This window comes from Stegodyphus dumicola, chromosome 5 (genome assembly GCF_044657685.1).
Source record: "Stegodyphus dumicola isolate Sdum_Otavi_A_Nest chromosome 5, ASM4465768v1".
NCBI classification, from domain to species: Eukaryota; Metazoa; Arthropoda; class Arachnida; order Araneae; family Eresidae; genus Stegodyphus; species Stegodyphus dumicola.
This window is the reverse complement of record NC_140772.1, coordinates 212,437,479-212,450,309: the sequence shown is the minus strand read 5'-3', so window position 1 is coordinate 212,450,309 and position 12,831 is coordinate 212,437,479. Positions and strand designations below refer to the sequence as shown.

Genomic DNA, 12,831 nt, shown 5'->3' with positions numbered 1-12,831 from the left:
AGAGATTAGCTTGAGAGCGACAGAACCGTGTCGGGACCTGTACTTTAGTGCTTTACCGTGAAGCTGTCTTCACCGTTGTAGCCTGGAGGCTGCGTTGGTGATTGATTCAAGGTGTTTATCGTAGTTTCTTGACGACTGTAAACGTGTCTTTGGAACTCTTCTGTGTAATACTGGCGAATAAATTGTGTTTTGATTCTTATCCACTGTTATCGTCAATTTTTCAAAATCCACGAACCCGCAAAACGCAACAATATAATAAAATCAGCTTAATTGAATATTCTCTTAATTTTATATTCTTTTTAGGAAAAGCAAGAAGTCATGAATGTTGAAGAGAACTACCAAATGAAAATATGAACTATTTACTGAAAACTTCAGCTAAAAATTATGCTCATTTCATGCCACCTGAAATGAACATGATAGTATGTTAAAATAAAGGAGCAGGTTTTCAAACAGGGCAATTTTTTAAAATTCGGATATACCAAAATGGAAACACTACAATTTACTGAATATTATATGCCGTGCAACTGTAACAGTTTCAAGTACATTGTGTCCAACCACATATTTAACAAACCATTATTATTTTTACAAATAAAATTTAATTTTCTATGTATAATAGAAATGCATGAATTATAATGTATTAATGAATACAATTTTGTTGCAATAATTTGTTGAGTGATTTCTATGTTTAGAGCTTCGGAAATGTATTTATACACCTTTCGGTGTGATACACAGTAAAATAACAATAATAATATATTAATCTTTCCCCACAAAAAGGTGTTTGGATATAATAAACAGTCCTCTGCATTACTTCAACATATAAAGGAGCTCCAAATATCTAGTTTTCATAATTCTATGCAAATAGCATTTATAAAACATTTATTAAACAGCCTTTATTAAGCAGCAGCCTGGGAATTATTACCTCATGTTTCCCTCAGAACGTTGTGCATGTAATTAAGTAAGTTTAAATTTACATATTTTGAAAAATTTATAATATGTACGTAAAAATTATGCTGTAGGGTTTCCCTTAGTTTGAATAACCAATTATTCTAACATTTGTTATCTTTTCTGAACTCCTCAACTTCCCCTCGCATTTCCTCGTCCGGATGCAAATTAAGTTAAATTGAGAAAGAGTGTTTAAACGGGTGAAGAGCTTAATTTCGCTAGCTTAACGCACGTTGCTAGATATTTCGTTCTTTCTGCTGCTACTCTGAGTTTCTGATACGCCTTCTGGCCGTTTAGTTAAAGTCTATTTGCCGATGTACGTTGCTGACTAAGTAGTCTTAAGTAGTCTAGCACTACTTATTGCCATTTAAATTTACTATTATTAAATTATTCTTAAGTTCTTACCGCAAGTAGTGGGTGTTATTACTTTTATTAAGATTTTGATGAATAACAAAGGGTTTGTTTTACCTTTCTTCTATGCTGGTATTATTCTTACCTGTACAGAAGTCGCCATGTATCCTAGTATGATTCCACTAACTGTATGATAGCAAAGAAGATTAGATCTCACAATGCAATATTACAGATTTTTGTAAGATTTTAAGGATGCTTAGCGTTTTAAGTTGGAATATCGATAACCCAAAACTAATTTTATATTTTATATTATCTAACTGGTAACACTACCATATAAGATAAAAAATATAGCCTTTCCATTCTTTATTATATTTTTATCTTATATGGTAGCGTTGCGTTCCTAAGGGGTTCGTGGATTTGGAGTGATTGACAACAACACTTGATGAATAATGAAAACACAGTTTATTAGCCAGTATTTCTCAGAACAGCTCCAAAAACACTTCTACAGTCGTCGAAGAACTACGACAAACACGCTGAAACAATCAGAACACAGCCGTCAGGCTATCAGGCTATAACCGTGAAAACAGCTCCACGGCAAAGCACCAGAGTACAGCTCCCGACTCGGTTCGGTCGTTGTCCGAAAACAACGTACTCTCGAGACTCTCCACGCTACATCTCGCCATGCACTCGACGATACACTCACGATAGACACGATGATGCATTAACTCGCGATACACTAAGAAACTCTCTCGATGCATTCGACGACCAACTCGACACTAGACTGGCAATCAAGTAAATAGACTAAAAGACAATCACTACTCCCTCTACCAGGAGAGGTTATATAGCTTTCGGCCTGCCTTCGAGAACATTCTGGGCCAAACCGGTAAGAATTTATTCTAGAAACATCTCCTCCGTTTATGGCATATCGCCAATTTTGTCGCCAAATGGGGGATTTCGTGCCAAACCTGAAAATTCTGCCTTCTCTTGCCATTTTCTGGCAACCTTAAACCACCTTTGTGGGGAAGCTATCTTACCGCGGCTCGGCATTTTGAAACAGTACGAACAGAATCTTTATTCTTTTTGATTATACCTCAAATTTAAAAATCATGGATTTTTTTCTTGTCATATTTCTTTTTAATGACTTCAAAGAAATCTAAATACTGCGTATATTTCAATAAATGAATTCCAATAATTTCTAAGTAGCTGTTATGTACCATCATTTAAAATTCTAATTAAACAAATACAATGCCTATTTAATGAATAGTCGGCTAAATTTCATTCTTTTAAAATAACTGCTTTCTGATAATTTGGTGTAGCTAATTTTACTGCAGATATTATTCTTTTCAATACTTATTGCATTTAACACACAAATGTAAAAAAATTCCCGGCATTGGGCATTGCATGACTATTTCATTTTTATACTCAAGACATTTTCTTTACCAAAGCTGACAACGGATGTAATGTCCGATAAACTTGGGTGACTCTTGCCGTTTTAAGTTTTGTTGCGATTCCAGTAACCGATGGCAGATCTATGTTTAGTAAATGTTTTGTTACCTTGCTTACCATGAATTAGTGTTTTTTTTTAAAGAGAAATGAAATGATGCATTTGAAGTATTTGGTAACCTTGGTGTACTTCAAACGTAATACAAGGCTTCGGCTTTCAGAGTATTTTATGTTGATGCTGGAGATCTGCTTTAGAGTACTTAAATGTAAGTCATGAATGTAAAATGTAAGGCAGGAAAACATAAATTTGCGTTTTATGGCAAACAATTACTTTCGATTAACATTATAGTGCTTTTGAGGAACACATATTTCTGAATTCATACATATATGTACTGAGAAATGAAAAAAAAAAATCAGAATGCTCTCATATTCGCCCTAAATGGCGTTTTTTTTTTCATTTAGAGGCACATATATGTTTCGAGAGCATTTGGGCTATTTTTCTTTTGGGCTAATAGTATTTAAAAACAGAATATATTTATAACTTCCAATAGACACTCTCGCGCGCTAGAGATAAAAATGTTTTATTCCGTACAGTGTTGCCACTACTCGCTTTGAAATCGTTGAGGTAAACATTCATGCAAATCTCCATGATTCAATTTCTTTAAATACAATACAGGACGATAATATTTAGTGGCAAAAGATTGGAAGTGATACAACTCAAAATGCGGAAAAAAAACATAGGACGAAAATGGAAAAATAAAACGAAAAATTAAATAATAATAATAAAAAATCCTGCAGCAAATATATTTGAGATAGAACTGCAAAACTGCTGCGCATAGAATGTATTTTGATGCTAATTCTACAATGAGAGTACTTTACATTCATTTTTCTTGAATACCTTATCATAAATTTAATCAGATTAATTTTATTTCTGATAACTGAATTACATCAAAGTATATTTTCATGTGATGTATCAAGTACATTGTTCTATTATACTCGTATTCCAAATATTTTCATTCTCAATGCTGCACTATTTTTATATTATCAATAATTCTTAAGAATTCTCAATTATTATAGAAACAGGTGTCATAAGTAATTTATCAGCTTTTTTTTTTAAATAAGCAGGGTAGAAAAATATTTATACTGACCTCTGATATTTCTAAACGTTCATTTAGTTTTTCCAAGTTGTTACGCGACGTAAGGTTTAAGCGATATCGTGCCACTAGGGAATCAGAAACGAGCTCAAAAACGAACAGTCCCTCGAAAAGAAATCTATCCAATGAACGTGCAGAATTTTATATGACGTCAATCCAATGCGTATTAGTTGTTAGTCATCCGTTGGAAGTATGGATGTTTGGATTATTGCACAGCATCATATCTCCTAAATCCAGGCGAAATACATTATGATTAATCAATAAAGCGCACGCCTGGAGAATTAAACCTCATACTTAGGAGAAGGTAACGTAACAAGTGGATAGTAATGATAAGAATTATACAAGTGTTACGTTGTCAATAGATACCTAGAGTTTTCAAAAACATGTAATATAAACATTCTGTAAGGAAATTATATTGTAATGTGAAAATTCAGAGGTATTTAGAGAGAAAGATATTAGAGATTAAAATAGCTCATTTGTAATTAAATTAATCCCAGGTTCTCACCAGACATATAAAAAGCGAACTGAGAAATGAGATGAAAAACACTTTTGCAAGACGCTAAAGAATCTGGAAAGAAAGTCCTAGTTTATTTTCTTATCGAAATTTTGTTTGTTCCATATCGCATCAGACTTATTAATACTTTTCGAAGAGAGGCACACCAATATCCTATTTTAAAAACTAGGCAAATTCAACCTTTCTAATTTTTGATTTAATTACTTACATTTTCGACAAATTCACTATAAATTACAAACTGGTTCACTATAAATTATATAATTTTATCAAAATATAGAATTTTATACGCGTTAGATGATTACCCTGTGTATTTTAAACTTCTAGAGCTTAAAATACATGCACATGATTCTACATTTCGACAAAAATCTAGAGTATTTCCGAACTCATCGGAAAAAGTTCTCATCGGAAAAATTTAATGTTACCATATATTTTGTAACGTTATGCATTTTGAAATGAATATAAACTTTAATTTTTTTTAGTCGAAAGGGGCAATTGACCAGAACAACTGTTAATTTCGTCTTGGCATTTTGCGTTGATTCACTACAAATGGCGAATCACTTTTTAAATTGCTGCCACCAAATATTATATATATTTAAAGAAATTAAATAATGAAGAATCTGCATAAATGTATATAAGTTTCTCACACTGCGATAAAAGAACAATACCTAGAGCCACTAAATTTTAAATAACGTAATCCTCCAAGGAAAATGGGTATCTGGAAGCCCTAATTTGGAATTTGTTTTATTATATATTTTATATTTTCTAATACTTAAACGAATTTTTGATTAACAAACTCAACTGTTTCAAAGCGAGCAATGGCAACACTGTACGAAATCTCCAGCGCGCCAGACTGTGTATTGGAAATTCTAAAGATATGCTCATTTTAAAATTATTTTGCAATATTGCTGTTGAATTGAATTGTACGGTTTAAGTGCAAAGAACATGTTATTTAATAAAGTTAACACAAAAAAAAAAAACTTTAAAAAATGCCCTTTTGGGAATAATGTAAAATCTGAAAGCTTTCAGATTTTTTTAATTTAAATTTACTTTGGATTTCACATTTTCGATGCTGCATTTAAAACCCTTTTCCCTTTTAGTTATCGTCGGATAGTTTGAAAGAATGTGCCACATATTTTCCTCTATACCAAGATTCTGTCATTAGCATCTAACTTTAAAATAACTAACATAATTTTAAGAATTTTGTTTTACTTATTTGAATGAAAATTCCTACAATGGGACATTCCAACTTTCTGTCTCATTTTGTCCTGTAAGAATTTAAGATCGCTTACTTCACATAAGCAGAATTGGCCGGTTAGAGATGTTAGTTAAAATCTGGGGAAAACAGAAGATTTATGAAAATGTGAAATTTGAAATCAAGGAATTGGTTACTTTTGGCGTCTCCATGAATATATGTTATAAAATATTGTAATTATTTCAAGAAACATACAGTAGATTTTCTTCTGAAAATGTAGTTAACTTGAATGTCTGAAAATTTGTTGTGTTGTGACTTTTGTCACTTGCATGATAGTAACATCAAAACGAAATCACCCCACGAAAATCTTTGTGGCAACGAGAGCAAGATTACGTCTGTCGTTGGCTGGAGCCTTTAGCACTATGCAGGTGACAGTATCATTTCGATCAGTTGTGCCCCAATCTTGATGGAGAGGACTGTGGGGAGGTCATGTTGGAAGGTCCCTCAATCCTCTTTCCCTACCAGCAAGCTCTCGAGAGAACTTTCGGCTCGCCATGTATTCAGAGTGCAGAGTGCCTCCATGCCGCAAAGTCACTATACATTTACAAACATCCTTGCCTTCTCTGATATTCGAACCTGGGCTCATTGGTATCTTAGCAGGTTGCCAAACCACTATACCGTCTGGTAGGCATTTGAAAATCTAAATAATACAGTATATTATTTTATTTAAAACTGGGAAATATTCAGCTGTAGCATGATTTCATGTATGTGAGCGTATGCGTATATGCTCTTTAAGATAGTTCTGATTAAAAATTTGATTCTTGTTTTATACGTGAGAATGTTCCTACAGACATAGTCTTATGCAGCTTACTTTTCTGCGGGTACAGGAACTGAAAAAAAACTAGTTTGAATGCTAAATGACAAGGCCTTTTGATGGCCAGTTATTGAAAAATGTAGGTACGATAGTAAGCAATCTTCTCAGGCGAATGCTGATATCTCAAAATATTTTTGGTTTCAGAAAAGAACACTTTTGTTTACTAGCCACAAACAGGAAATCGATTTTGTTTATTTGATAACACCAAGGCACACGAGGGCTATCTGCCTAAGAGTAGGGATATCTTTGTGTAGGACGTTTTAAGGGAAATTGGCTCGTATGCACGTTGCACATAGAAAACATCACGGAAGCGCCCATACAGTCATAACAGAAGATCAAAATTTACTCAAAAATGCAATAATCTTCAACTGTGGATTTAGCCACGTATCTTAAACGTATTTATTTATTATTAGTAGATTATCGTCCATAGTAAACCTTATGTCATATATACTTCTTTTCAAAAAGAATATAAGATAAAAGTATATACATATATACTTCTTTTCAAAAAGAATATAAGATAAAAGTATATAAGCATATAAGATAAAAGTATCAAAGCATATAAGATAAAGTATCCTATTGCTGCATTCCAAAGATCAACGTGTTTCCAAGCAAAGTGGATGCCGCAGAGAAATTACCAAATTTTCCCAGTATTTATGTACATCACAAGAGGGAAAAACAATAACTTATTATTTCCCAAAGACACGGGAAGTCTGTTTCTAAAAGTGCTCTCGCCATCTGGGATTCGAAGCTAGGAAATCGAATACTATTCGGAGAGGCCATTTTTACCGATGAAAGTACCAAAGATCTCCACTAATTTCGAATAATTTCAAATTAAGGATGAGGCTCGGAGGCTCAGTCTCAAAGACGTGATGTTGGAGTTTTAACTACGTGATCTAAATGAATGCCTATTTTGAGCCATTTAACCGCTTTTATTCAGGTTGCGAATGTGTCTGCTAAGCGAAACAGATGGTGGAAGATGCTCTACTCCTACAAGAATCTGTAGTACTCAGACACCTCTGGAAAGGTTTGCTTTCGAAGATAGGATTTTCTACTCTGGGCATTTTTTTATCTGTTACTACCTGCATTATTCGTGGAAGTAAGAGATTTTGGACAATTTTAAGAAAGGAGCTCGTATAAATTGATAAATGATAATACGAATTATTAGTCATAATGTTTTACTTGCGTATTCTTAGATTTGACATGTTTGCAAGTTTGATACATCTCTTCATATTATGCTGTGATCAAAAGGTCACAGCTTATATGAAAAGACGTATCAAAGACGTAGATGTAGTATTATTTTGTTTTCTTGTTTGGATAGGAGGATAAAAAATAAAAAGAGGAACTTGAAAAAAGTTATAGGAAGAACCATCATTAGTCGTAGATGTATATAGTGAAAACAATCATTAATACCACACACGCACACACACACACACACACACACACACACATATATATATATATATATATATTTCATTTTTAAATGATGTTATTGATGTAGACAGAGAAAAATGTTGCGAAAAACCTAACTTAGGTTTCTATGGTTACTTGATAAGCAGTTATGGATGGATGAAAGCATAGGGACTATTAAAAATTAAAATCTATGTGTAACATATAATGTACACATTTTATTATTCCTATGACATCATGTTTTCTTTTCTAACACAATACATTTCAATTTAAGTCATCTTGTTTAGGAAAAACATCGTCGATATTACGTAACTGAAAAGATTTGATTAACTATTTCTCAGATTATTGCTTGTTTTTCTTTCTCTATGTACTACTAGCATTTGGATATTTCATGCCTGGTATTGGAAACTTCGAATAGTATTCTAAGTCGGTATAAATCATAATCATGATAATAATATAATATACATTTATAAGGTATTTCCTCTGTATTTTACCTTTTTTCCGTATGCCTTCGTGGAGTAACTGGAAGCATTTTCGACGCGTATTCGAGAGGTTCAGGATTCGAGTCCTGGCGAGGACACTGTACATTTTTCATGTCTCTTGCTTCAAAAAAATCTAGTGAATCTACAGTGGCGTTCTATCTAAAAGTTGGTGGACCCTGATTTGTCATCAAAAGGATTTGGCGACTGGGTCCTCTCAATCCCAGTCACCCTTCAAGAGGGAGAAGTATATAAGATATTTTCTCTCTTCTTTCCACATGTCTTCCAGATGTAACAATAGCACACTCAGCGCATATTCGAGAGGTCCAGGTTCGATTCCCGGCGAGGACAATGCACATTTTTCACATATCTGGCTTCAAAAAACCTAATGACCCTACACATTAAGCTTCACGATAATCTTTATGAAATATATGATACTATATTAAAACTCCGATCATTTAACGATTCTTCATTTATACTCAACATAAGTATAATGCAATATATTGTATTTAAATATGTAAGAAATATATGATTGTATTTATTCTGTAAAAGGAACTTTTAAAATTTCATATTATCAATGTCTGTGGTTAGTCAAGTGCAATTATTCATTTGTGTTCTGCTTAACTGATAGTTTTAACTGATATGAAGACAAATAATGAATAAATATGGATTTCTGGTATTAATAATTTAAGAATTATTTTAAATTTGTTGTTGTTGTGTTGTGACTTATCTCACTTGTCTGACAGTAACATCAGAATAAGCACACCAAATTCATCGTGGCAAGGAGACCAAGATTGCGCACGTCGTTGGCTACAGCCTTGAGCGCGATACAGGTGACAGTGCGACTTTGCTGCGTTCTGTCTCCAATTTTAAACGAGAGCACCCGAGGAGGAGAACGGGTTCTAGTGTCTCCCACTCCTCTTTCCCTACCCTCAACCTCTCGAGAGACCTTTCGGATCTCAGCTTATTTTGAGTGCCCCCATGCCACACAAACACTATAAATTTACAAATATCAATGCCTTCTCCGGATTCGAACCCGGGCTCTTCGGTACAATAGCCAGCGTTGCTAATCACTATCCCGGTGCGGGCTATTCTTTTAAACTTTGGATTGCCGTAGATCTGTAACTATCTTCCATACATAGAAAGTAATAATGCATAATCTGGTAGGACTTTTTTTTTAATACCGAACCCATTAAAAATTTTTGCAAAAGACGTCATTTAGAATTTTAACTTCAGAAGCTAACGGTTGGTTGTGTACGTAAGCATGTACCAATGTACATGTTACAAACACATTCAGTACAACATATTTTGAAAAAATAATTAAATTTTACCCAACAGTTGCGTGTGTTTTAAGTAGTGGAACACAATGAATGTACTTTATTGTTGTGTTATGTTATGTTATTTAATTACGGCAAAGCCTCAAGGGCTATCTGCCTAAGGGGAGGGATGCCTTCGTGGAGGACTTTCCAAGGGAAACTGGCTAGTATACACGTTACACATGGGGAAAACCACGAAAACACCCATGCAGCCAGCCCGTTCGCGGGATTCGAACCTCGAACCGAACTACCAGTGTTCAGCGACTTTACCGCTCTGCCGCTGGTGGGCTGTACTTTATTCAAAAATAGTATTAAAATATTTATTAAATAAGTATGATCGATGTCGAATTTACCAAATATATTAGGATTCGTGAAGGAAGAGGAAAAGTAAGCAATGTAACTCAAGTATGTCTTTTGTATTTAAGTATATACTAGTTTAATCTACATTTCTAAACGTTATTAAAAATGTTTAACTATATTCTTTCATTTAACTAATTTTGTCAAGAATTTTAAGGCTACTTTTTGTAAAAAGGTCTCAATGTCATCATTGTCTTTATACCTTTTGAGATAATGTGTCTTATCTCAAAATACGTATAAGTACATAAGGACCAGATCTTTCAAACTAAAAAATGTAACCTAAATGCAGAAATAATTTATAACATCTTTTACAAGTGAAAAATCTGATATTTACTACATTTCGTTACTGATAGAGAAATGCATTCTTAGCCCAAACGAGTTATTAGTCTCGAAATGCGATTTTGCGTCGAATCACTCTGCGTCGTTTCACTTATCATCCGAGTCTGCTGTCATTCGGCAAAATATTCTCCAAATAAAACAGAAAGACGGATTACAACATACATAATATATATTAATACATTCGTACATATTTACGCATAAGCAAATCAAAATCATATCATCGCCTACATTTTTTATTTACGTTTATTTATTTATGCGGCGCATGTATGAAGTATGATTTATAAAATTAATTTGTAAAAAGTTTTTAATATTTTCAGCTATCATACGGCATTTGTAATTTTATGTAAAATTAGTATAGTCGTGATGCATTTTGAAGTTTTTGCGTTGGAAAGACTTTACCCCTAATTTAAAGAATTATATGCGTTTAAACACAATATTTCAGGATCATGTTTCATATGGAGAAACTTTGATACCTCAAGGATACCTGCAGTGAAACTCTCTAAGACGACCGTCCTCAGCTTCAGATGATTTTAGTCTTCCGCGGCGGTGGTGAAACCTTGGAGAACAAAATTATCGGAGAAATACTGCATTGTTTAAGAGTAATCGTTTTATAAAAGTGATCATCGTGAAAGGGTTTTAGAGCATTTTGTTTCTAGCGCGTTATTTTAAAATCTCATTATCAGTCCAAAGGGGCTTTGTTCCTGAATGACTATTGTTTTCGTTTTGCAATTTTTCGTTGGTTCACTATAAATGTTCGCTTCACTTTTCAAACTGTTGCCATCAAATGTTAGAGTCCTGCATTATATTTGAAGAAATTAAATAATGAAAAGTTTGCGTAAGTGTATGTCTATTTCTCGTATTGTGATAAAACAACGGTACATAGAGGCATCGAATTTTGAATGACCTAACCCTACTGCGAATATGGGAATATGGAAGCCCAAATTTCAAATTTGGAATTTGTTTAATTATCGATTTCATATTTTGTAAATGTTTAACGAATTTTTGATTAACAATCTCAAGGATTTCAAAGCGAGCAACGGCAACGTTGTACAGAAAAAAACATTTTTATCTCCAGCCTTATTATGAGACTGCATATCGGAAATTATAAAGATATGCACCATTTAAACTATTTTGCGATATAACTCTTGAACTGAATTTTATGCTTTAAGTTAGAAGAACGTGATATTTAATAAATAAAGATAGCAGGCAAAATGTTAAAGAAACGTTCCTTTGAACGTAATTTAAAATCTGAAACCTTTCAGATTTTTCTTTTTCTTTTCTTTTTTATATATTATTTTAGATTGCACTCCAGCGCAAAAACAATGTGCATTGAACAGAGCTATAAAAGAAAATACGAAATCAATGCTAACTGAATTGCGTTATAACAGAGAATGCGAAGACAATGTACATCGAACAGAGATATAACAGAAAAGTTTTTTTTTGCACTAAAGGGATACTTACGGATTATCTGTATTTAAAAAAAAATTACATAAATACTTGGTACATTTCTCAAATAATTTGTTGCTCTTGTATAACTAAAAATAACTTTTAAATATCAAATAAACCAAAAAAGTTCATTAATATTCACAAACTTCAGAAATTAATAACGTATAAAAACTGAATTAGACATGTCTGATGTATGAAGTATTTTTAATGAGAATGCCATGATATTCTATAACAGATAGATACGTAAAACAAAACAAAAAAATCACTTTTTATCACAAATGACCAATGATTTTTGGAAACACTTTTTGTTAAGAAAATGAACTACGTCTAATATAACTATAAAATTCATGGGATCGTTCCCAACTTTCTGAAGGGTCTTAAATACTGTTTCAAAAATCTGCGTTGCTACAGCAATACATTACCAGTCAGTCTCATTTTCACATACTAAGCATTACTTACCTCAACCGACTCGAAGTTGCAGTACTCGAGCGATAGGCGCCGATAAATGCAGAGAAGGCAAGCGCTTATCTTGCGCGCTTTATATGAAGCGCAGGCGAAACGCATGCGCCCTGTATCGTCGCCACGGTCGATGGGCGGAATAGGATCCATCTATTATTGCCATACTTTTCTTAGTCTCCACCTACACAAAATTTTCATCAAGGAGTAAGGCATATGTAATCTTATTATGGATAAGTTACCCTAATATATATTGTGCACAGACTTTCCTTGGATTACCTCTATTGGAAAAGATGTTGCGGAGGAATATGTAATTAAACTGAGCATCTTCCTTTTAATAAATTGCATTCAGCAGGCAAAACTTTCTCTAAGAACATTGATTATAATTATATTAAAGGAACTTGCCCTAAAATATTAAATCACTTCAAAGAATTTGAATTTTATTTAATTAAGCAGCAAAAAATTGTGATCGAGGATTTATCTTTAAGAAGAAATTACCTCTCATGAAATTTTCCTTCGTGATTCTTTACTATGTTTAAGAATTTAAAAAAAATGTGGGAT

General features: G+C 33.2%; 1 protein-coding gene across 2 annotated transcripts in view; it reads right to left on the bottom strand.

Annotated features, from left to right (window-relative positions):
- Positions 1-12,410, bottom strand: part of LOC118184647 (xibalbin-1-like) — a 107,288-nt gene extending 94,878 nt beyond the window's left edge. The window contains exon 1 of one of the 2 annotated variants that reach the window (XM_085817643.1): positions 12,274-12,410. The gene's annotated coding sequence lies outside the window, so the exon portion shown is untranslated. Of the gene's footprint in view, positions 1-3,884; positions 3,909-12,273 lie in introns of those variants that run through there. The other variant, XM_085817645.1, reaches the window with a different exon arrangement.
- Positions 12,411-12,831: the final 421 nt, after the last annotated feature.